Source organism: Hemitrygon akajei, chromosome 3, assembly GCF_048418815.1.
Source record: "Hemitrygon akajei chromosome 3, sHemAka1.3, whole genome shotgun sequence".
Classification (NCBI taxonomy): Eukaryota; Metazoa; Chordata; class Chondrichthyes; order Myliobatiformes; family Dasyatidae; genus Hemitrygon; species Hemitrygon akajei.
The window spans coordinates 203718714-203746018 of NC_133126.1; positions in this window are offsets into that span (position 1 = coordinate 203718714).

A 27305-nucleotide genomic window follows, 5' to 3' on the forward strand; every position below is an offset into this window, starting at 1 on the left:
GTCAAAAATTACTTCAGTGTCGAATGCAAAGAATATAACGCCGGCATTACAATTCCTGGTGCATCTTTTTCTAAGATCTGAATTCCAGAGTAACAGGGCAATATAGGATATTATATCCCTGTATGCCTATTTCTTTATAACAATATTGATTCCATTTATTACCGAATGATATTATTGACAACATCAGAGTGTATCAACATATTCTATCGAACGTGTTGTTCTACTTTATTGTCCGATTGCATCCAGGAAGAATTAGCATCCCAAAACATTAAACGCATGACTCATCCCAAGAAGTTGATAGGGAGAAGTGGATACACGTGACGTCCGATATAAGTTAGTTCTCAGGTAAGAACTTGTGTATTTTTGTTTCAGACCTGCGGCTCGTGGCGGGGTTCGATAATTGCTCTGGAAGAATTGAAGTTTTCTTCAGTGGGACGTGGGGGACGGTCTGTGACGATTCGTGGGATAGATACGATGCTACTGTCGTCTGTCGCCAATTAAACTGTGGGGTTCCAGTCCTGGCTTCCGTGGGAATGTTATTCCCCCTTGGCAACGGCACTATCTGGATGGACGAGGTCAAATGCAAAGGGAATGAGAATTTTCTGTGTGATTGCCAATTTTCTGCATTGAGTCGTCATGACTGTGGACACAAAGAAACCGTCGGTGTGATATGTTCAGGTCAGTAATCGAAATATGTGTTTTACGTGTCGTCAATTCCCGTTATTTTCACGTTATATCTCTATCTCTGTAGCACACCCCTAGAAGAAACCCTGATATCTTCGAATGGGTATCACAAAATTAACCTTTTCAGCATTGGTTGTTCACAGTGTCATTGCTTTGCTTTGAGGATCCTTTGTATATTGTGCTGTAGGTGTTCTACGTTTCTATGTTTATTCCTCAGCTGCTCGTGCCGTTCCACATCTATGTTCAACGCAATTTTCTTCCTCTACATATCTGTAATTTTCTTTGAGCATTTAATTCCCTTCAAGACCATGTTTTAAATCCAGCTTTCCATCTCCTTACCACTTAAAATTTTACACTCTATTTGCACCCCTGTGTCGCCGCTGGTGTTCGAATTGAGATCTGCGCCGGTCTTCGAACTTCCCGGAACAAGCCTGGGTGAGATTATCCTCACTGAGAAGTACTTCTGAGTTTACATTTAACATCATAATGTTCAGAATTAATATCAAATTTTGACAAACGCATGAAAAGGCATGACTAACAATTTTTGTCTGCTCTAATAACTGAATCCGTGATTTAATGAAAGGCATGCTTTCTAATATTCATTTACTAGGAGATACAGCACGGTCACAGGCATTTCTGGCCCAACAAGATCGCGCGGCCAAATTACGGTCGGTTGAGGAATTCACCTATTAAACCTCTGCATCTCTGGAAAGTCGGAGAAAACCCACGTTGTCAGGGGAAGTAGGTACAATCTGCTTTCAGAGAGCAGTGGAATTGAACCGAGGTTTCCGGCGCTAGGCGCTTCTATGCTGCTCCTGATAAAATATATTTACATTTGTTTAACGTCTTTCTTTCAGATCACCAGCCACATACTCCAACTTTTAGTAATCTGAGATACTTTATTTACACCATCCCTTTCATTCCTGGTTCTCTTTTGGTCATCGTTTCTCTCTACCTGATCAAAAGCCAACGAAGACATTTCCAGAATGGTTGGTAAATCTTTTCTCATGAGCCTTGAGGAATAACTGTGAACTAATTTAACATTCCTCATGTCGATTCCTAGCTATACGGTATGAACAGGAGAAACAACATATGGAAGTAACGCTGAGGTTATTACAGAAAGAAGTACATTCTGGGAATTGGGATGACATTACTTAGAGAACTCAGAGCATTACGGCACAGTACAGGCCCTTCCGCCTACGATGTTGTTCCAACAATTTAACCTACTCTAATTTCGATTTACTCCTTCAAGCCCACATAGCCCTCTATTTTATTTTTTTTCCATCATCTGCATCTTTATGTAAGTGTTTTGTATGTATCCCTCATGTAACTGCCACCACCACCACCACCCATATTAAGATTTATCACTCGCCACTCTGTGGAAAAAAAATAACTTCTGCTTATACTTCCATCCAATTACCTTAAAATTATGCTCCTTCGTATTTCTAAATTCTGCCCTGGGATAAATACTCATTATATCCTCTTATCATTTTTCATGCCTCCAACAAGCCACTTCTTATCGTCCTTTATTACAGAGAGAAGCAACTAGTCCGCCTACCCAATGTTTAGCAGATAATCCTGAATACTGCTGCATGTTTGAGCTAGTCTGCTTAACAGAGAGGAGTTAGAACAGTCAAATATTTCAGTGTGATTGAGATGATGTAAACGTTGTTGGTTCACTGCGGAGCGGATCCTGGACTTTGGAACTTCTGCAGATGAATTTTATGTAGGTAGCAACTATATAGCTGTTTATATTTTTAATTCTGTCACGCAAACGAAGGTTCCGAAGAATGTTTCTAGGATTTTTTAATGAATTGACAAAATGAAAGGATGTTAACAAAGTAATGTGTGCTTAATATATAAATAACGATGCGTGCTTACAAGGGTGCGCGTTTGTCCTCTCTCTCCCTCCCTCTCTCTCTCTCTCTCTCTCTCTCTCTCTCTCTCTCTCTCTCTCTCTCTCTCTCTCTCTCTCTCTCTCTCTCTCTCTCTCTCTCTCTCTCTCTCTCTCTCTCTCTATCTGTCACTCCCCCCTCTCTCCCTCTGCTGAAAGTAAAGAAAAAGAGGACAATAACTGGTGAAATATCTGTCCGTTTTGTTCACCGGATAAATTTCCCTTTTTGGTGTTTCAGGCGATAAGAAGTCACGGCCTTCAATACACAAGTTTGCTGAGCCGTTTTATGAGGAGATCGCCATTCAGGAGACTGGGTCTGGAGTCGGTAATAATATTTAAACAGTATGCATCAGTTATCTTTTAATGTCAGTGAATTATTTTTTATTACATCGGGGTGTTTCTTTCATCAGGCGATTCGTAATCCCTCAGCTCAGCAGATAAATTGGAATATTATCTGGACGGTGATTTGCATGGCTACCAAAATGAAAACATGGAAGCTAAGTTCAAAACGATTTTACCCCACAATAGTCCCATCAGAAGAGAGCAAAATAAGTCATAGTCTTAGAACCAGACGCAAGGATATTAAAACACACAGCAACGAAAATAATTAAAATGCAATCAATGAAATGCAGGTAGAGGAAATTTGAACGAGGGTACCATAAAACACTGGAGCAGATTTTCGCCTTTCTAGCCATCGAGTCTAGTACCAAAAGAAGTATGGAAAATATAGGGAAAACTAATCATTTCGCAATATCTACAAACATAAAGAAGAACAAGGGCAACAAGAAAGCTGATAAGTCATGATAACACTTCCCAATTAGACTGTGCTGATAAATCCTATCCCTATGAATGTATTCCAATATCCTTCCTACAACTCACGTGACGGTCAAAGGTCTATGGTTTCCAAGGTTATTCCTATATCCTCTACTGAATAACAGAACATTAACCGATTTCAGTTTGCTGCGGCATCGTTTGTTCTAGATACGACAGGAAAACCTTGGCCATCGTACCTCTTTCAATATGTGGTTTATCTCTCACCGTACTTGCTGGGACTTATCTACCTTCATCTTCTTCAATAGATCTAACAATACGTCTCTTTTCCTATCCAAATGCCATAGCATATTTGAAACCATGTTATCCTTCACGTCATTCTCCATTGTCGATACCAACGCACAATCAATTACACATCCTCCACCTCCAAGTACATATCTCCTCCTGTATCCTTGAGAGGTTCAAACCTTTCCCTAGTAATCCTTTTGATCTTGGTTTATATATAAAATGTCTTAAGTTTGTCTTCAATTCTGCTTGTCAATGCCATTTCATGACTCTTGGTGGATCTCCTAATCCCCTTCATTAGTTATTTCCAATCTTAAGAGATTCAAATGCTCATTTTAGTATCAGAGAATATAAGTAGACACAACTCTAAGAATTGCTTTCTCCAGATAGCCATAAAATACAGAAGAAACATAGAAGTAATATATAAAACCATAAAACCATAGAACCCATCTTCTAGGTTGTCTTGAAGGGATCCATTTTATTTTAGTATCCTTTCTTTGCTTGACTAAACATACTAGTTCTCTCGGTATCTGAGGTTCTTTCATCTTACTATACTGTCGTTCCCTCTTACTGGGGTGCAATCAGTGCAGTTTGTCTTTAAACACCCTCCACATCTGCGATATGGACTTGCCCTAAAATAACTGTTCTCAATTACCTCTCTCCAGTTCTTGCTTAATCAGTTTGCAGTTTGCTACGTCATGCTTAATTATCTCAGGCAAGGTCAGTGGCTGCCTTAAACTTTATGTTGGGTATTTCCCGATATATTGTCTCCTACTGAATGGTAATTCACCTGATTGGTCTCATTCCCAAAATCAGGCTCAGCATTATCCCTGCTTTAGTATCGATTTACACATATGCAGTGTGACAACAAGAGTAGTAAGGAGACTGACAGATCTGCGACGTAGAGACCTCCAAGAATTGTCCGCAATATATAATTTATGAGTAAAATGAATGTATTCTGTTTACCTGGATATGAGCTACTCTGACAATGATTTAGACTGACGACACCATCGATACAATAGGAGTTCCTTCGACTGAATAACACCACCCCAACAGTGATACGTTTCATGAGCATTATGCAAGGATTGTTGTTAAATCAATTGATTTTTCTTGCCAAAGTTATTCCGACAGAAACACTCTGAGGAAACAATTAAATCACCAAATATAAAAGCTACTGATGCAGCTACTGTAACCACTGTAGTTTCCCTGTGCAATACTGTCTTGAAATTACTTCGGAACATCTCAGTTCATTAAGCCCATCAACCCTGCTGGGACACAGGCTGCTGACGAAGTTTGTAAGAGCCTTCAGTCCTGGGGCAGTCTTTCAGGTAATCCCCGGGTGTATCCCCTCTCTATATAGATCCTTTCCCTCGCAGGTATAAGGATTCTCTAGCTTCTGTAGGCGTTTCTGTAGCTCTACGGATTTTCAGGATAGGTTTGCTAAAACAGCGTCGAACCCTCCTACTTTCGTAGCCGTGCGTGGGAACCTCCATTGCAGAAGATTAAGAGCAGAATTTTATTCATGATTTCACAGCAGGACGACAGCGATACAATACCAAGTCTCAGCATTACATTGTAAAATGCAATTCGAATGGGCTTGAGAGAATTTTCCAGATGCTGATTGGATAAAGCATTTTTTAAAGTGATCGATGAAGTAACATACCCGAAAGAATACATGCGTAGACTCTTTTCGAACAGAACTAAAATTCGAAAAACAGAGTTGCAAAGGGATTTTACAGGCCTTGTGTGGGATTCCGTAAAGGTGAAGCTGCGGGCTGAATCAGTGGTGAGGAAGAGAAATGTAATAGGATCATTCGTGAGAGGACACTAAGAAAGAACAAGGAAATAATGGTGTATATTGGTGGGTTTTTATTAGCATTAGTCAGAGCGTGCTGAGTATTGTGAAGTGTTCTAGGCTCATTGGCTAAGAAACGATGGGCTTTGGAAAAGATACACAGAAGCTTCATGTGAATGATTCCGGGAATAGAAGGGTAAACGTATTAGGAGCTTTTTATCGTTCCCGAATATACACAAATGTTCTGAGTAATGAGGTAAGGATTTTCACTGAAATATATCGAATGCTGAAAAGACGAGGTAGAGTACATGGAGAAGACTTGTTTTATACAGAGTGAGTCAAGAACCAGAGAGCACAACATAGAATAGAGGGCCGTCCATTTGAGAGAGGAAAATAAATTATTATTTAGCCAATCGGTAGCTCATCGTTTGAACGCTTTGTCACAGACGGCCGTGGAAGCCAGTCCATTGTGTATAATTAAGACAGAGGTTGACAGGCTCTTGATCGGGGAGAAGGAAAGAGTCTGGGTGGGGAGGGGTAATATAACGACATGATGAAATGTTGGAGCAGTCCATTGGGCGAATGGTCGAATTCTGCTCTGATGTCTTATGGTCTTATGGTAACGTTAACTTTGTTCCTGTATTGGCCATTGCTAGCTAACCTGCTGACGATTAGAAGTTGTCTCTGTCCTTGTTTCCTAATTGCAACTTGTGCACTGTTCAGATCTCTGGAGATAGTGAGAAATACTTTTCTGAAAATTAGCTGCATAGATACTTAAAGGGTTGACTACAGACAGTTAACTTCACCTTATGTATTGTGTTGTGGCAGCATTTTCTGTAATACACTCAGGAATTGTCTCTCACTTTTCAGAATCCCCTTTACCGCTTGAGGAACATTTCGGAGAAGAATATGACGATATTGAATAATTGTGTATGAAGAAATGCGAATTACAATCATTTAGATTAAATATTTTATGGTCTGTTGCAAACACCGTGCAATTTCCCCATCTGCTTTGTAATTCATTTAATGTAAAGTTGTAAGTGGCATTCAACACCCCCGTTCCCCTCCACCCCGTGATTTGAAGTAAGTTCCTTCCTTGAGCAGAACACAAAACATAACTTCTGAACAGTTTGGCAGATGACAGTGAGGCAAAATGTAAAATGGCTTTAATATGAATTTGACGCTGTCAGTAAATATCTCGTTACTTTACACTGATAATCTTCTAGCACGTTATATTTTGTATGGCTTATTCAGCAAAAGATGCAGATTTTCTGTCTATTGTTCTTTTAATATATGCATCGGACCTTGAAATACATTTGCTGAAATACATTTCTCGTCTCTTGATAATTTTTTGAATACACGACCCTCTTAAGCACAACATACCACCTATACCACAGGCTCTCTCCCTCCCTAATAAGGGAACACGAGATGTCCATGTTTCACAGCGAGAGGGCAGACATAACAAAACAATTCGCTGATATATTGTGTTAAAAGACTGTTGCATCGCTTTCTCCGAGCTATGTGCCTTTGGACAAACAGCCAGCAATGGGCCTGCTGCTCTCGATTTCCTTGTTCTCCCACGACGCATCGGTCAGTGGCAGCGGCACCAGCCTTGAATCCTACCGCCTCCAGATCCACGAAAATCTGGCACACTGAAGGTGTGCTAGTCTTCTAGGCCGCGTCCTTAGCAGATCGAAAAGCAGCTGGTCTGAAGGACCTGACAGCTGGACCCATACCCGCAAAGAACAGAAGTCAATATGTAACTCCACGTCAGGGTCTTCAGAAGAACCTGGAAAGGGAAAACGAGATATCAAAGATAGAAACAAAGGAGTCGCCGTTTAGCGCCATCATCACACAGCTCCACATCTTCTTGACGAATCAAGAATTAATCACCCTCCACCTTAAATGTACCCTGTGACATGACCTCCACAGACGTCAGTGGCAACGAATTCCACAGATTCACTACTCAGTGTTGAAGAAATTATTCTTTACAGCTGTTGTAAAAAAGAGGCCGCTCTATCCTGAGGTTGTGTCTGGTTGTAGACTCCTCACCATCAAAACATCCCACCTCATCCACGCTATCAAGGCCTTTCAACATTCGACAGGTTTCAATGCGATCATCCCTTGTTCCTTTCATTTCCTTTTATTCTCAACCTTTGCCTCTTACCATTCACTCAATGTTTATTCCATGTTAATGTCTTTCCTATAACACCATGGGCTTTTGTTATATTGGCATCCTCATGTGTGGCATCTTCTCTAAAGCCTTCTGAAATGAAAGTACTATTTTCATATGTCTATCCTGCTTGTTATTTCTGCAACAAATTCAAATAGATTTGTCAGGCATGATTTTCCCTTAAGGAAACAGCCTATTTCATCACGTGCCTCGAAGTACACCGAAACCATATCCCTGAGAAAAAGAAAATCCAATACCATCCCAATCATTTAGGTCAATTTAACAGGTCTGTACTGTTATGTCTTCTTCGAGTGGCATTTGCAATATCCCATTCTTCTTGAAAGAAAGGGACAATTCATCATATAGATGGATCATTGAATTTATACTATGGGGAATGTATGATGTACACAAAATGAACGGGTTACAGCTGAGCTCGATGGTCTAACATCCTTGTCAGCCGACCAGAATGACATGCCGATGATGGAATTTGAGTGTAAAGGAACCTGCAGAACGACTGTGTGGAAGTATGGCCAGTGGTTAGGCCATAAATACAGCCCGATTGATGGGTTGAAATATATTTACTTTTTTCAGATGAATTTCCAAAACAAGGGTGCTGAAATTAGAGCTTGGTCAGCACGTTTAGTTACAATGATGCGATCATTACACAGGCTCCACAACTTCAAGGGCAGAAATCGAAGTGGAGAGAGGCGAAGAAGTTGCGAAGTGGCAATACAAGTCAGGCGTGGTGTCATAGCTGCAGATATGGAGTACGTCGTGAAGGGAGCATCTGCTGTTAATGTGGCTGGAAGTCAGAAAAACGAAAGGAGCAATCACACTTCTGGGAGTATGCCAATTTCCACTTCCCCACCCCCAATGAGAACACCCGCATTTTTCTAAATTCCAGTGAATAAAGTTCCAAAGCCGTCAAACGCTCCTGATATGTTAACATATTCATTCCCGAAACCTGTTCAGGACTCTCTCCAATGGCAACACACCCTTTCTGAGATATCAGGCCTAAAAAAGCTGAAAATAATCCAATGCGTTCTGAAAGGTATCTTATAAAACCTCAACACTGGCTCCTAGCATTAATATTCTATTCTCTGAAAATAAACCAAAACACTGCATTTGCCTTCCTTACGCAGACTAAAACTGTAAATTAACCTTCTGGGAGTCTTGTCCGAGGATTCCTAAGTCCCTTTGAACCTCTGTGCTTATATGCTCTCGCCATCTAGGTAATAGTCCACACTGTTGCTCCTTATCACACTATGCTTTATCAGTAACTTCCCAACATTGTATTTCATCTGCCACTAATTTGAACATTCTTCCAATTTGTCACAGTCCTGCTGCAATCGCACAGCCTCCTCAGCACTAACCACCCCTCCGTCTATCTGCCTATTATCTGCAAACCTCTCACAGAAGTCAATAATTCTATAATGGAAATCTTTGACAAACAATATAAAAATTAGCAGTCCCAATACTGATCCCCGAAGAACAGCACCAGTCACTGGGAGCCAAATCAAAAAGGCCGACATTTATTCCCACTCGTTGACTCCTTCCTGTCAGCCATTCCTCTACACATAGCTGTATCTTTCCTGTAACGCCATAGGATTTTATCCTGTTAAGCAGCATCATGTGAGGCACCTTATCAAATGTCTTCTGAAAATCCAAGCAAATAACATCCACTGCCTCTTCTTTGTCCTCCCTGCTCGTTACTTCCAGCAAAAAGTTTGTAACGAGCTGAGTTTGTAGGCAAGACTTCCTTATACAGAAACAAAGTTGACGCTGACGTATTTTAATCATAGGTTTCCAAGAACCCCGAAACCACATCCTTCCTAAAAGTCTCAAACAAGTTCCCAACCACTGAGGTTTGTCTAACTGGCCTGTAATTTACTTCATACTGCTTTCGTCTTAAAGAATGGATTATAGAACATAGAATATTACAGCACGATACAGGCCCTTCGGCCTACAATGTTGTGTCGTCTCTTAAACCCTGCATCCCATATAACCTCCCAGCTTAAATTCCTCCATATACCTGTCCAGTGGTCTCTTAAATTTCACCAGCGTTTCTACCTCCACCATTGACATAGGCAGTGCTTCCCACGCATCAACCACTGTCTGAGTAAAACAACTTTCATCTAATATCCCCCTTGAACTTCGCAACTCTTACCTTAAAGCAAACTCAAAGTACACTGCCGATTCTGTGGTCAAATCAAGACGTACAAACAAGCTGGATGAACTCAGCAGTTCTGGATGCTGCCCGACCTGCTGAGTTCACCCAACTTGTTTGTAAGTCTTACCTTAAAGCCATGTCCTCTTCCATTGAGCAGTGGTGCACTGGGAAAGAGGCGATGGCTGTCCATTCTGTCTATTCCTCTTAATATCCTGTATAGCTCTATCGTGTCTCCTCTCGTCCTCCTTCTCAACAAAGAGTAAAGCCCTAGCTCCCTTAATCTCTGATCATAATGCGTGTTCTCTAAATCAGACAGCATCCTAATAAATCTCCTCTGTACCCTTCCCAATGCTTCCACATCATTCCTACATTGAGGCGACCAGAACTGGACACAGTACTCCAAGTGTGGCCTAACGTAAGTTTTATAAGAGCTGCATCATTCCCTCGTGACTTTTAAACTCTATCTCTCGACTTACGAAAGCTGACACCCCATAAGTTTTCTTAACAACCCTTACCTGAGAGGCAACATTCAGGGATCTGTGCATATGTACACCCAAATCCCTGTGTTCCTCTACACTGCCAAATAAGTTACCATTTGCTTTGTACTTTGCCTTGCAGATTGTACTTCCAAACCTCACATTTCTGTGGGATGAAATCTATCTGCCACTTATCAGACCAAATTCTGCATCCTATCAATGTCTCTCTGCAATATTCCACAATCCTCTACACTATCTACAACACCACCAACATTTCTGTCGTCTTCAAACTTGCCAACCCACCCTTCTACCCCGACATCCAGGTCGTTAATAAATATCTCGAAAAGTAGGGGTCCCAGAACAGAAATTTTTGGGACACCGCTAGTCACAACACTCCAATCGGAATGTACTCCTTCCACCAATACCCTCTGCTTTCTGCAGGCAAGTCAATTCAGAATCCACTTCGACAAGCTTACGTGGATCCCATCCCTTCTGACTTTCTGAATAGGCCTACCGTGTTATGAAACGGTATTTTCAAATGCATTACGAAAATCCATGTAGATCACATCCACTGAACTATCCTCATCTATATGACTGGTCACCTTCTCAAAGAACCCTATCACTATTGAGTCAGAGTGCTAGACTCTCTAACACGTGTTAGAATGTACGAATTGGGTACGATCTGCCCTTCACAAAGCCATGATCAGACCATGATTCTCAAAATGCCCATTGATCCTATCTCTAAGAAGTTTTTCCAACAACTTTGCCACCACAGACTTAAGGCTCACTGGTTTATAATTACCTGGACGATCCCTACTACCATTTTGAACAACGAGACAACATTCGCCTCCCTCCAATCCTCCGGTAACATTCCCGTGGGCAACGAGGGGTGTGGGGTGGGTGTCTGTGTGTGTGTTTGTGTGTGTGTGTGCGTGTGTGTGTGTGTGTGTGTGTGTGTGTGTGTCTGTGTGTGTGTGTGTGCCTGTGTGTGTGTGTGTGTGTGTGTGTATGCTCCTTTAGTGTCGACAGACCATGGATGTGCGCCTTCGAAAGTTTACAGGATGCAAGCCTGGGCAAGTTTTTTTTTGGAATACCTGCAGTCGTATATAAAACGAGGACATAAAGATCCTAGCCAAACGTTCAGCAACTTCTTCCCTCGCCTTGTAGAGCAGCCAATATTCCGTCAGGCACCGGAGACTTATCCGCCCTAATGTCTTTTAACAACTCGTACACCTCCTCTTCCTTAATATCAATATATTCCAGAACATCAACCTCACTTCTATTATCATCACTGTCATCCAGTTCCCTCTCATTGGTGAATACCGAAGAGAAGTATTCATTGAGGACCTCGTTCAGTTCCACAGGCTCCAGGCACATCCTACCACCTTTCCCTCTAATCTGTCGTACTTCATTCCTGTCATCCTTTTGTTCTTCACATAATAGAAGAATGCCTTGGGCTTTTCGTTTACCGTACTCGCCAAGGCCTTCTCGTTCCCCCTTCTTGCCCTCCTCAGCCCCTTCTTTTGCTCCTTTCTTGCTACCCTATATACTTCAATAGATCTACCTGATCCTTGATTCCTAAACATAATGTATGCTGCCTTCCTCCACCTGACAATATTTTCCACCTCACTTGGCACCCATGCTTCCTTCACAGTACCATTCTTTATCTTCCTCACCGGGACAAATTTATCCCTAACATCCTGCAAACCCTAGACATCGACCAAATGTTCATAGTACCTTTCCCAGCAAAAACAGCATTCCAATTCACAGCCGCAAGTTCTAGCCCTATAGCCCCATAATTTGCCCTTCCCCAATTAAAATAAATCCTGTCCTCACTGATTCTACCCTTTTCCATGATAATGCTAAAAGCCAGGGAGCGGTTGTCACTGTTTCTCCAGATGCTCACCCACTGAGCGATCTGTGACTAGACCCGGTTTGTAACCTAACACTAGATTTATTATCACATTCCCCCCAGTCGGCCTGTCAACATACCGTGACAGGAATCCGTCCTGGACACATTTAACATACTCTGTCTCGTCTGCCTCCCAATCCGCTCCTCAGCATCTCTGCCGCCACCAGGGAGCCTATAGAATACTCCCAATAGAGTACGTGTTCCCTTCGCATTCCAGACCTCTACCCATACTGACTGAAAAGAGGATCTGCTACATTACCCACACTTTCTATATTTGTAATAGTAACCCTAGCCAGTAATGCCACCCCTCCCTCTTTTTGTTCCTCTTCTCTATCCCTTTAAAGCACTGAAATTCAGGAATATTGAGAATCCATTCCTGCCCTGGTGCCAGCAAAGTCTCTGTAATGGCCAATTCATCATAATTCCATGTATGTATCCAAGTCTCAGTTCATCACCTTTGTTCCTGGTGCTTCTTGCATTGAAGTACACGCACGTTGGCCCTTCTACCTTAATACCTTTACACTGTTTATTCTACTTCTCTTTCCTCAAAGCCTCTTTATATGTTAGATCTGGCTTTACTCCATGAACTATACTTGAAGTTCTCGCATGACCTTTATTCTGCTCAATATCTGCTCTAATACTCTTGTTACCCTCCCCTGCAAATCCAGTTTAAACCCTCCGGAGCAGCACTAGCAAACCTTCCCGCAAGGATGATTGCCCCCCACCAGTTCAGGTGGAACCTGTTCCGATGGGACGGAACAAGGCCCACCTGAACAAGGAGCAAGGCCCAAGTGTCCAGCAACATAAACCCTTCCTCCAGCAACAACTCCTTAGCCACGTATTTAGCTGCATCATCTTCCTACTTCTAGCCTCTCTAGCACGTGGCACGGGTAAAAATCCTGATATTGCAAACCTGGAGGTGCTGCCCTTCATCTTGGCACCTAACTCCCTAAGCTCTCATTGCAGGACCTCCTTCTTCTTCCTATCTACGTCATTGGTCCCTACATGGACCATGACATCTGGCTGCTCACCCTCCCTCCTGAGAAAACAGAGAACTCGATACAAGATATAGCGGACCCTGTCACCAGGGAGACAACAGACTATCCGGTATTCTCGATTTCTCCAACAAAAGCTCTTATCTGTCCCCCTTACTGTCGAATCCCCTATCACTGCTGCTCTCTTCTTTTCCCTCCTACCCTTCTGAGCTGAGGGTCCAATCTTCGTGCCAGAGACGCGACCACTGCAACTTGTCCCTGGTAGGTCGTCCCCACCAGCAGTATCCAAAACGGTATACTTATTGTTGATGGGAACAGCCACGGGTGTGCTCGGCCCATTCTGTCTTTTTCCCTTCCCTCTGCTGACAGCCACCCAGTTACCTGTCTCATTTGACTTTTAGGGGTGACTATCTCCCTAAAACTCCTGTCTATCTCTGTCTCTGCCTCACACATGATCCGTAGTTAATCCAGTTCCAGCTCCAGTTCCAGAACTCGTTTTGTCAGGAGTTGCAGCTGTATACACGTTTTGTAGGTGTAGTCATCAGTGACAATAGTCCTCGCCCTGACTGCCCACGTACTGCAGGCGGAGCACTCAACTGCCCTAACTGCTGCCTCCATTACCTACTTCTAAGTTAATTAGATTATTTAAAGCAGCTTAACCTGCCTTAGCTCACTCGGAGAAGCTCGTCCTCGGTCTCTGCTCGCCGAAGCCTCTCGGACAGAAAGACGGACATACTTTATTGATCCCGAGCGAAACTGGGTTTCGTTACAGCCACGCCAACAAGAATGCTGTAGAAATATAGCAATATAAAACCATAAGTAATTAAATAATGATAAGTTAATCATGCCATGTGGAAATAAGTCCAGGACCAGCCTATTGGCTCAGGGTGTCTGACACTCCGAGGGAGGAGTTGTAAAGTCTGATGGCCACAGGCAGGAATGACTTCCTATGACGCTCAGTGTTACATCCCGGTGGAGTGAATCTCTGGCCGAATGTACTCCTGTGTATAAGATAGGACCGCCTTATTGCAGGGCAACAGGCCCAGGGCTCCACTGATTCTGCGATATTGGTGTGTTGCAATGATTTTATATGTTCATACGAGGAAAATATGCGCTGTGTGTTTAATATTAAATTCGTTAGATAAACCATTTTAGAAACGAAATTGAGTGCATTAGCCACTTATAAGTGACTTATAGTTGACTTATCACCTATACTCCGGTCGTGATTAACACACCCACACTCTCCCCCCGCTCGGCCAGTCCGCAAGAATATTGTCAATATTAAAACGGGCAGCGGTGCATAAAAAGGTTGGCTTAGGGTATTTCCCATTGTAATTACAATGACACTTGCCCCTGTCCCTGACACTCTCGGATCTCAGACACACTGCTAGTTTCGTCCGTAGTATAAAATGATGGAAAGTATTCATTACGTTCATATGCATTTGTTTGTTCCCCATTACTACGTCAGCAGCATCAGAAGACACTGGTCTAATATCAACTCTCTCCTCCCTTTTACTCTTTTTATAACTGAAAAAGAAAACTTTTAGTATCATGTTAATATTATTGGATAGTTTGGCCTCGTGATTTATCTTTTCCTGTCTTAAAGATTTCTAATAGCTTCATCTGCCTTTTGTTGGATTTTAAAAACTTCCCAATCATAGAATTTCCCACTGAATTTTGCTGGTTTATATACACTTCCTTGGCAAGCTCCTCTCTCTTGCCGCTGTAATTCCCTTTATTCCGTTGCGATAGTGATGCATGTGACTTATGCATTTCCCTCTCAAATTGCAGTATGAATTCTATAAAATTGTGGTCATTTCATCCTACGAGTTCCTTTACGTTAATAGCTAAGATAGCCTTTCCCCTCGTAGGAAGAAACACATGCTACTCTAAAAAGCCACCTTGTAAGCATTCAACAAATTCCCTCTCTTGCATTCGTTGCTCCCAATTATGGCCTTCTTTCACGCACGACTCAATAATGCCCACATCGTCATGCTGTCCAATCTCTAACTGTGCCGTGAGTTCGACCAGCTTATTCCGAATGCTGCACGGATTTAAATACAGAAACTCAGTCCTACTTTCTTCACCGTTTTTAATTCTGCCGAAAAGAGAATATCAAATACCCGGAGCGTCGCAGTTTGGGATTCAATTTTGTCGTCATTGGTAAGAAAGTTTATACGTCACCTCGTGGATAGCATAGATTTTTTTCCAAGACAATGGATGATGGAAGGATTTAGATAACTTTACAGAAACTGTTTGGTAACAGACCGTCCAGCCTAGCAAAGTCGCCCCACCCAATTTTAGACCATAAACCATAAGACAAAGGAGCAGAAGTCGACCATTCGGCCCATCGAGACTGCTCCACTATTTCATCATGAGCTGATACAATCTCTCCTTTAGTCCTGTTCCCCCGCTTTCTCACAAGAACCTTTGATGTCCTGACTAATCAGATGCCTATCAATCTCTCCCTTAAGTATACCCAACAACTTGGCCTCCGCTGCCGCCCGTTGTAACAAATTCCACATAATCACCACACTCCGGCTAAAAGAAAAAGTCGCATCTCCGTTCTGAGCGCGTTGCAATCCTCAAGTCATGTCCTCTCGTACTAGACTCCCCCACCATGGGACACAAATTTACCACATCCACACACACAAAATGCTGGCTGGCCTGCTGTGTTCCACCAGCATTTTGTGTGTGTTGTTTGAATTTCCAGCATCTGCAAATTTCCTCGTGATTGCCACATCCATTCTGTCCATACCTTTCAATATTCGAAATATTTCTATGATGTCCCCCATCATTCTTCTAAACTCCAAGGAGTACAGTCCAAAAGCGGTCAAACTTTCCTCATATGTTAACCCTCTCATTCCCGGAATCATTCAAGTAAATCTTCTCTGAACCCTGTCCAACGTTAGCACATCCTATCTTAAATAAGGAGCCAAAAACTGCACACAGTATTCCAAGTGCGGTCTTACCAGTGCCTTATAGAGTCTCAACATCACATCCCTGCTCCTATACAATATTCCTCTAGAAATGAATGCCCACATTGCATTCGCCTTCTTCACCACCAACTCAACCTGGAGGTTAACCTTAAAGGTATCCTTCACGAGAACTCCCAAGTCCCGATGCATCTCAGAACTTTGAATTCTCTCTCTCTCTATTTAAATAATAGTCTGCCCGTTTATTTCTTCTACCAAAGTGCATGACCGTACACTTTCCGACATTGTAATTCATTTGCCACTTCTTTGCCCATTCCCCCAATCTATCCAAGTCTCTCTGTCTCCTCAGCACTACCAGCCCCTCCACCTATCTTTGTATCATCAGCAAACTTAGCCACAAAGCCATCTAATCCATAATAGAAATCGTTGATATACAACGTAAAAAGAAGCGACCCCAACACGGACTCCTGCGGAACAATACTGGTAACACCACATTTTACACTAATGTGATCAATCAAACTGCGAAGCCATCTGTCTTTGCGATGAGAAACGAAAACCACGCTTACAGAGGAAAACCACGTGGTCACGGGAGAGTGTAAAAACTCCTTATAGACGTGAGAGGAATATATATGCACAGAACGAGAGGGAGAGTGAGACGGAGAGGAAGCCAGAGAGGGAGGAGTAAGTGTCTATGCGAGTATTTTTCGGAGCAGTAGCGTGAAAGGACCAGGGAGGCCGGGTCTTGTAATCAATATTATCAAAGAGAGCAGTGAGGAAATTGCATGCTTCTATTTCTGAGTAATTCAATAAAAGTGAACATTCTAATTTAGGTGCTTTTAGCAGCTGCAGAACAACAAGCGGGGTTTCCAGTAACGTCCACCGTTTGCGGTCCCTATTGGCAGTGTAAGTGTGTGTCTGCGTCCGCACACACACTCGTGTGATTTCAGAAGGCAATAATAACAATAGGACATAGAAGCAGAATTAGCACGTCCGGCACATCGAGTCTGCACCATTTCATTATTGCTAATTTATTATTCCTGTCAGTTGCATTCTCGTGTCTCTTTTCCGATTCGCCGTGACTAATTAAGAACCTATCAAACTGCGCTTTAAATATACACATTTATTTGGCCACACGGCCGCCTGTGGCAAGAATTCCACAGATTCCCTGCTCCCTGGCCAAACTTTACATCTCATCTCTCGTTTAAATTCACTCCTGCCTATGGCTGCGGCTATGCCTTCTGGTCCAATATTCACCCACTCTAAGAGGCATTCTGAATACAGACCTAGAATCATTAAACTGTCATTGTAAGTTAACCCTTTCGTTCTCCGAATCAAATGTGTAAACATCCTCTTCGTATTCCCTAATGACACAGTACTTTTCTGGATGAAGTTGTCAAAACATCTCACAATACTGTCTGTGTTCTGACCAATACCCTTTAACACCTCGTTTTACATCGTGTAATCTAATTCCCTCTAAATGACTGCGAACATGGTCTCTGCCTTCCTTACCACACACTCAAACTACAAATTAACCTTCAGGAAAATCCTTTTGCACCTCTGATTTTTCTGTATTTTCACACCGTTTTGAAAACAGTCTACGATTTTATTCTGTGCACCAAAATGCATGGCCATTATATTCCATGTGCCAGTTTCTTTCACTTCTCCCAATCTATCTAACTCCTTCCCTGGACTACCTGCTTCCTCAGCCCCACTTACCGTTCCACCTATCCTCGTGTCGTCTGCAACCTCGGTCACAAAGTCATCAATTTCTTCATCCAAATCGTTCATATGTAACGGGAAATGTCGCTGTCCCAAAACTGAGCCCTGCTGAATAAGAAACAGCAAAGGATATCTTTATTCACATTCATTGCTTCTTCCCAATCAGTCAATCGTCATCCATGGCAACAACTTTTCTTTAATACAACAGCTGCATGTGCAGTAAGTTGTCAAAGGCGTACTGAAAATCCAACTGAACAACAGAATCTGACTCTGCTTTGTCTCTCTTACTTCTTATTTTCTCAAAGAATTCCAACAGATTAGTCAGAAACCAATTGTCTTTCAGTAACCCATGCTGCCATTGGCCTATTTTATCATGAGCATTCAAGTACTCATGAACCTCATCCTTAGACAAATTGGAAGGGGCAAAAATAGAAGCAGATGGAATACAGTGTTGGGTAGTGAATGATAATGCTGAAAAAGTAGCAGGTTCAAAGATGCAAAGGAACAGAGATTCTCATGCAAGACTCCCAGAATTTTCATTTACAGGTTGAGTCTGATGTAAAGAAAGCAAATATAATGTTATTTATTTCAACGGGAATAGAATAGAATAAAAAAGCAAGGCGACAATGCTGAAACTTCATGAGACATTACTCAGGCCACACGTGGAATATTATCAACAGTTTTGGGCCTCCTATCTCAGAAAGGGCGTGTTGTCACTGGAGAGTACCCAGAGAAGGTTCAGGAGGATGTTGCATGGAATGAAGGTGTTCATGTATGAGAAGTGCATAGCAGTTTTGGGCCTGTACTCACTGGAATTTAGAAGATTGCGGGGTGGTGGGGGGAAGCTCATTGAAACCTACCTAATGTTGAATGGTCTATATAGGGCGGATGCGGAGAAAATGTGATGGCGGTAAACAGAACTCGAGGACACAGCTTTTGGAACAGAGGTAACGGGGAATGGTTTAGCCAAAAAGTGGTAAATCTGAGCAATGATCTGCACAGACTTCGGTGGAGCACCAGTCCATACGTATAGTTTAGGGGGAAGTTGGTCGTCTCCGAATCGGTCAGGCATCAATGGATCTATCGAGAAGACAAGTATATGGAGTTGAGAGGGATCCGGGATAAACATGATGAAATAGCGGACATACTCAATGGGAATAATGGCCTAACTCTGCCCCTTTGCTTATGATCTAATGGTCTTAATAATACACTCCAACATCTTGCAAACCACAAACTCTACGGCGTCACTATTTCAGCGGCCCGATGTCCATCCTCCTCGATGGTTTACTTCATTACATTTTTAATGTTTTTATTAATTATTATTAAAGATCAGCAAAAGTACATTACACTGATTAAGTCAACATGCCATTATGTACAATGAAGAATTAAATTAGCAAATAACTGATTAACAAAGCTAAGGAATATATCAATAATAAGAAGAAAAATAGCGTTAAGAACATTTTTTGAAAGAAAAAAAAAGTGAAAAAAGAACCCCTACTAACAAAAAAAAAGCATTGGGATCACAACCCCAGAGCGATACATAAAGCTTCCATAGAAGAAAAACGTCAATCCGCCAAACAAACCATTTAAGCAAAAATTGGAAGGAAACCGTATTAATTAACTCTAATCAGATGATAGCACCGGGCAAATAAACCCCACCTTTACACAAAATCAAACCGAAGATCAAAACTTCAACTTCTGTTTTTCTCCAAACTAAGTCATAACATCACCTGAGAGAACCATTAGTATCAAAGGAGGAGCAGACGCATCTTTCCATTTCAACAAAATTGCCCCTCTGGCCAATAATGTAACGAATGCAATTACATGTTGGTCTGATAGAGAAATACCATGAATATATTGAGGGGTTACGCCAAACAAAACTGATAATTTATTAGGATGTGATTAGATCGTTTACTTTATGTAAATGAAAACAATGATATCCTCGTTTATATTTTTATGTGTCTGTGCAGTCCGACTGCTATAAGGATTTAGAACATTTAGAACGCTATCACTTCTATATCGTCCATCATTCTTATTTACACTAATCTGTTGCTGCATTAATTATGTATACTTCTGGGGTCTAATTATTCAAATAGCTATCAAGATGTCCGTTAAAAGATGTTATTGTCTCCACCATTAGAGCCTCCTTTGGCATGTCATTCAGGAAATCATCTGCCTTTTGTGTGAAATATGTATCCCTTTGACTGTTTCTGAATTCCTCCATTCTTGAATTAAAATTAAGTGCCGATCTTAAGTCCTCATATAGCATTGAAGACTCTCTAGGTTACTCATAACTTTTTAGCCCAAACACATCTACCCTTTATTTGCTACAATGAATGAAGACCTCGACAATCCAATCACTTCTGATAATTTGAGCCCTTCAGTAAAAGGAACAATCTTTTGAATACTTTCTGCACCGCAACAGCTTAATCACATGACAGCTTTGTGTTAAGCAAACCTGTACGCAGATGCAGGCTAATCGACAAATGTACAAATTGTACAACTGTAACACGACGTTAAAAAATGACCACAATCGTCAGCAAATGAAAGCAAGCACCCCATAGCATTACTGACTGACTGACTATCTTTTCTACCTGTGCTCTACTTCTGAGGTATTGTGTTCTTGTTACGCAAGATCGCCCTGATCTTCAACACAAAACTGCGGTAAGACAGCGATTTTTCCAAGGGGAAAATGCGCTGAATATAACAAGTACACAAGAACATCATATAATTGAATATGAAAAGCAAACATATGGAAGAATATAACAGCTGCTATTTTAAAAGTGAGCCAAAGAGCTTGTTTTTACATGGAAATAAATCAGTTTGGATAAATACACAAGTTGAATAGAACATAGAAAGCAGATGCTCCTGGGCACATGAATTGGGTGCATAAGACATCGTTAAGGAATCCCCTAATTATTATACTACAGTTCACCTCACCTTAATATGCTATATATTTTTGGTAAGCTTTTCTCAATTTTTTTCTTCTGCAACAGGATTGTTTTCTCTGCCCCTCAAAATCAGCACATTTGTACCTACGTCAAGAATAATTGTTCAATAGGATGACGGGAAGTATTCGATCTACGAACCCCCGCTGCAAAGGGCGACTCCAACAAGACTTTCCGACAGCCCTCATCTCTTTAAATTACAGATTTTTTAGTCTTGTGTAAAATGGGAAGAAATGTTGCTATTGGTTTATCACTTCTGCTAATCTGCATTAAGCCCTACTGAACTCAATGTTCGGACTTTTTTTTCACAGGATTTGCCAGGTACCTGGCGAAACAGACTTTTTCATTACTATTACTGACCTATAATTGAACTGAACAGAATTTTCCACAGAGATTTGTTGGTCACGTTCTCTTTCATGTCTATACAAAAAACTTCGAATGCTGCGTCTGCGTATTCTCATGCTGGTTCAGGACATTCTAAGTACGTAACTCTAAGTTCATGTTCACGTTTACGGTTACTCAATAGTATACATTTATACTGCCCTAGGAAACAAAGTTCCTCCAGAACAAGGTGCACAACGCACAGACACACATAAAACTCACAGATGCAACATAAAGTAACTTTACAGGAAATCGGTTAACAAATATTAGCAACAATATTAATAATAATAGCATTAAACAGCTGGGGCTCCCCAGCAATATCAATGATAAACTTCAAAAAGCCGCAATTCTAATCACCACTTAAGTAGTCCGAAAGTTGCCAGCATTTCCGAAATTAATGTACTTGCCTACGCCTGCACCTCAGGATTTAACAACTTGGGCTGAGAAAAAATGTGTTTTAATAAATAAGCAAAACACTGGATAAACTAGCAAGAATAACTTACTTAATAGATACAGGCATTCTAAGCACACATAAAAATCAATCAGTGAAAAACATCAGAAGCATGCAGATTTAAAAGACGACATTGAAAGACATGATCCCTACAGTAACATCTGCAATTGGTACCATCCGAAGATTCGCAGAACTTGAGATATGAGCGTACATGTCTCTGCCTGCACCTCGGGTTTACCAGCTTGAGTTGATAAAAAATGTTTTATAATAATAGATTATATGTAATTTTACTTCAACAGTAAAGCTAAAGCAATTAACTTAAATAACAGGACTACTTTCGAAATAAATGTAGATTATCTTAGTACCAGATAAGTGCAGAACGCAAATTAAAAAGAAAAGTGCAACAGAGCTAATAGTTTACAACACAGAGCAGCAAGATGCAACACAACTGAAGGAAGAATGTGAAACATATATGAGTATATGAACTTAATGAGTACTTTGCATCTGCCTTCACTGTGCAAGAAACTACCAGTGTGCCAGAGGTCCGTGAATGTCAAGGAGCAAGGAGTGAGCGTCATTGCTATTCAAATGAAAAAGTGCTTGGAATACTCAAAGGTCTTTAGGCGAATAAGTCATCTGGAACAGATGGACTACATCTCAGTGTCCTAAAAGAGGTTGCTGAAGGGACAATGGATGCATTGTTCCCGATCTTTCAAGACTCTTGATTCTGGTATGGACAATGAGGACAGGAAAATTGCAAAGTTTACTCCACCCTTTAGGAAGGGAAAAGGACAAATGAAGGGAAATGATAGGCCTGCTATCTTAGCCTAAGTGGTTGGGAATTTTTGGGGGTTTCTTAGTAAGGATAAGGTTTTGAAGTATTTGGTAATCTTATTAGGGATAGTCAGCATGGATTACAAAGGGCAGGTCGTGTCTTCAGATTTTCATTGAAATATTTGCGGATGTAACAAAACACATTGATGAAGTAAGAACAGTGGATGTTGTGTAGTTGGTTATCCATAAGGTTTTTGATACGTTGCCCCACGCAAGGCTCATTCAGAAATTAATGAGACGTGAGTTCCAGAGAGACCTTGCTTTGTTGATTCAGAATTGGGCTGCCACAGAAGGCAATGTGTGGTTACAGATGTTTCGATTTCTAACTGGATGACGGAGAGCAGTGGTGTTCCGCAAGGATCTGTTCTGGACTGGACACCTCTTTGTGATTTTTTATAAATGACCCCGATGAACAAAGAGAACAGTGAGTTAGTAACTTTGCTGATGACACAATCGTTGTGGGCGTTGTGGAAAGCCCGGAGTGTTGTCAGACGTGACAGCAGGACATATTGGATGCAGAACTGGGAAGGGAAGTGACAAATGGAGTTCAACGCAGATGGGTGTGAAGTGATTCACTTCGGTAGGTCAAATTTGAAGACAGAATATGCTATTAAAAGTGAGGCTCTTGGCAATGTGGAAGATCAGCGAGGTCTTGCAGTCCGTCTTCATATGACACTCAAAACTGCTGCACAGGGTAACAGTGTTGTTAAGGATACGCATGGTGTGATGGCCTTCACCATAATTATCTCTTTTTTTATACATTTTACGTTCATTTAAATTTATTTGGAATACTTCCTATCAGGATTGCATTTGTTCTCGTGGAGCACTGAATCTTGTTTTTGTAAATGAAAGTTTGTCCTCAGAAGACTTGTCTGCTATTCCGTTTCCTCCTTTTATCCAAGATCGTGTTAGGCTAAGTGTTTTCGAGATTACAAAGTATTTTATAAAATTTAACTGCAAATCTTACTTTTTTGTTGCAAATTTCCAAAATAGTTTCCTGAGCCAGATATTATGCGAAAGGTATCTGTTGATAAGGTGGTGCAATTACATCAGCGCCTGACACCGAAGCGCAAGTTCCCGAGTTCGAATCCAGTAGTGCCACTTCCGGGCACTCTTTCCATCCGTGCCGGGTTAGTGTCGAGCTCGCAACTCGGCCTCGTAAAAGAAACACTGCGCTGTGAGAAGTACGGGGTGGGGGAGGGGGGACACTCTGTTATGAGTTTTGGACAGAACTGATGGAAATGGGGTGCAGAGTTAACCATCCCCCCCCCCCGAGAACTATGAACTATTGCTGTTGCTACGCTGCTCATGAGAGAGAGAGATGAAGCACAGAGGCAGGAACATCTGCTACAGATAAGAGGGAGAGGGTGACTGTTGATTTATAGTATTTTGACTCTTCCTGGATTATTTACCTTTCGCTACAAGGACTTTACTTTGCTCGTTAACATTCCTCAGAAGACAGCAGGAGTGGTCTGATTTGATGGAAACAGTCATTTAGAGTTGATGGATGTCTGTAACCCCGTTAGTAGGGTTAAAAGACAGGTCTGGGGATACATCCCTTCCACATCCCTGTGTACACTGACTGAGTGTTGTCAACCCACAGGAAGGTGGGGGCTTTGAGGACCGATTCAGGAGGTCGGCCAATAAAGCTCACAGTATAATGGCAGGGCCGGTGGGGACTTGTGTGCGTGTGTCCACTCATGCCAGAGTGACGTCCACCACAGAAGGACGGTCTAGCTGAAGAACAGAGTGGTCATAGCTCAATGACCACAACGATACGACGGAATAAGAAAGCAGCAGAAGGTTTGTCTGCCGGAGCTGCCTAATCTCTTGCTCGCACTCTCTCTCTCCAACATTTACAACACAACAACCATAACTACCTCAGCATGCATGAACTGAACAGAAATGTATGCTCTTCTATGAGAAGTTATTTACCCCTAGACATTGATAGAGCTTTCTTATTATTGCTAATTATTACTCCTACCCTTCTATGTTTATTATTGCTAAACTGTTTTATATGTATATTTGCATTTTTGATACTGTATTGCGTAGTTTACTAATAAACAACTTTAGTTGTGGTACCACCAGACTCTAACGGATTATTCTATTTCTGCTGGTCTGTAAACCCAGTTACAGGGTACGTACCAACTCAGAGAATCCAATACTACCAGTTGAAAAAAATAAGTGGTCGCCGAGGCTCTGGCAGAGCATGGCACGCAGGAAAATACGTTATTATGAGTGTGCATTGCCATTGTTATATTTTTCTTTACTTTTGAGCTCAGTTTGGTGAAGACACGGAGAATTATGTGCGAGATTTTCTTTTCTTAATAGCCATCTCCTTCCGTCAGTTCCTCAGACTCCACCCCCTCTACTCTCAGGACGATGTTTTTATTCCGAAGAAAGGAGATGTCCACTTTTATGAAAGAAAGCGGCTACTCTTACCCCACCATTAAAGTTGCTCCCGCCTTCATTTAATCCATTCCGCGCACATCTATCTCACCCCATTCTCCCTACGCCATCCTGGGGATGGGGTTCCACTTGTCCTCGCCTTCCACTGCACGTCTGCCCGTCCAGTGAATATTTATCTGTAAATTCCGCCATGTCCAACGCGATCACACCACCTAGTACATCTCTCCTCTTCACAAACTTTAGAATTTCCTCAGGGATCCATCTGTCACAAATAACTGTGGGTCATCTGTATTTTTTTCATATCTATTATTGCTGGGGATAATTGTGAAAGTGTGACTGTTGATTTATTGTGATGCGTGCACTCACCACAATAACAGAGGGAATTATTGTGTGCGGACGACTGAGAGTTTTACTGAATGTGCCACGTACCGTCCGTAATCAGTGACGGGCCTTTGTCACCTTACCACCCTCCTCTCCTGCAGCGGCAGTGTTTGGCAGTCTTGACAGGATGTCCGCTGTGACGTTCTCCTTGTCTGCTTTGTGCCACACACAGGACATGAAAGGTTGAAGTTCCAGGTACCAACTAGTCAACCTGGCATTCCGGTCCTTCATTGTCTGGATCCAGGTAAAGGCTTTGTGTCCGTCTGGAGGTCAAACTTCCTCCCAAGAAGGTAGTACCTGAGGCTACCCAGCGGCCACTTGATTGCCAGACACTGCTTTTCGATTGTGCAGTTCCGGGTTTCACGAGGCAGCAGTTTCCTGCTAAAATACAACACAGGACGTTCCTCAGTCGGCTCTCCCTGAGCCAATACTGCCACCATACCTACACCTGAGGACTCTGCAACAAAGGGGAAGAACATAATTTCTCCTTCAGTCCCTGGAAAACACATTCACACTCCTCACTCCATTCCACAGGATCACAGACCTTGTAGGTGAGGTTGATCAATGGGGCTGCAAGGCTTGAAATGTGAGGGATGTGCCGTCGATACCAGTCCACTAGGCCAAGAAAAGACAGGACCTGGGTCTTGTTACGGGGCTTGGGTTGATCAGAATGGCCTCAACTTTGTCCACCTGAGGACCGACTTCACCTCTGCCCAGCTGATACACCAGGTACCGGGTTTCCTGCTTAGCCCACTCACAGTTCTGCAGGTTGAGTGCAAGCCTTGCCGCACTGATTGCACATAGGACTCGATGAATGTGCTCTAGATGTTCCTCCAAAGTCAGGCTAAAAATGACCACATCATCCAAATAGGCGGCGCTGCAGTTGTCACAACTTGCAGCACTCTGTCCGTTAGCCTCTGGAATGTGGCTGGAGCACAATGTAAGCCAAAGGGCATCACCGTAACTGAAAGAGGTCTCGAGGGGTTAGGAATGCAGTGAGGGGCCGGGACAGGGGAAGGTCTGCACGGGGACCTGCGAAAACCCCTTGCAGAGGTCTAATGTGGTGATATAGTTGGCTCCCCCAATACTCTCCAGCAGGTCCTCAGTCCGGCGTATCGGGTACGCATCGAAAAATGAGATGGCATTCAGTTTCCTAAATTCAATGCAAATGCCAGCTCCAACATCAAGCGGACCTCCTCCTTCAACGCCTTCACCAGACTTTCTGGTACTGGTAGCATGCCTGCCGTACTAGTCTCTGACCTGGTTTGACTCGGATGGCATGCTGCAACACATCTGTATGGCCTAGTTTCTGTGTGAACAACGGAGGGAAGGTGTCGAATATGACTTGCAATTCAACTGGCTTCTTACAATCCAGGTGAGAGAGTTCCACCTTGGCAGGCTGTTTCCAGGCCTCCACTACACCTTCAGAGTCATCTTCCTCAATCACCCGGCGTGCCAGTAGTGAGGTGGTGGAAGGAGAGCTGCTTCTTCCCTCCCAGACTTTCAAGAGGTTCACATGGTAATTTTTCTTTAGTTTCTTCTTCTCCAGATGCAGGATCTCATATGTTGTAGGCCCCTTCCTCCCTATAACCTCAAAAGGTCCCTGCCAATTGGCCAGCAGCTTTCTGAATGAGGTGGGCAGGAGAAACAAGCCCTTTTGAGCTGGTTTCAACTCACGTTGGCGTGCCTGCTGGTCATACCGCCGCTTCTGAGTCTTCCGGGCCTCCAGGAGGTTGAGTCTGGCTTCCTCTCAGTACTGCTCCAATCGGTCCATCATCTGGAGGACATATTGTATAACACCTTGCCCCTCTACAGGATTAGCTGACACCTTCTCCTCCCATTTCAGTTTCAGCAGATCCAGGGGCCACTGGTCTGGTCAACCATAGAGAAGCTCGAAATGGGAGAGTCCGGTAGATGCCTGATGCACTTCCCTGTAGGCTAAGAACAGAAAGGGTAAGCACTTATCCCAATCTTTCCCTGTATCAGATACAAACTTTCTAAACATCCTCGTGAGGCTTTGGTTAAACCTCTCCACCAAGCCATCTGTCTCTGGGTGATAAGGAGACGTCCTGATAGCGGTTATGCCCAAAT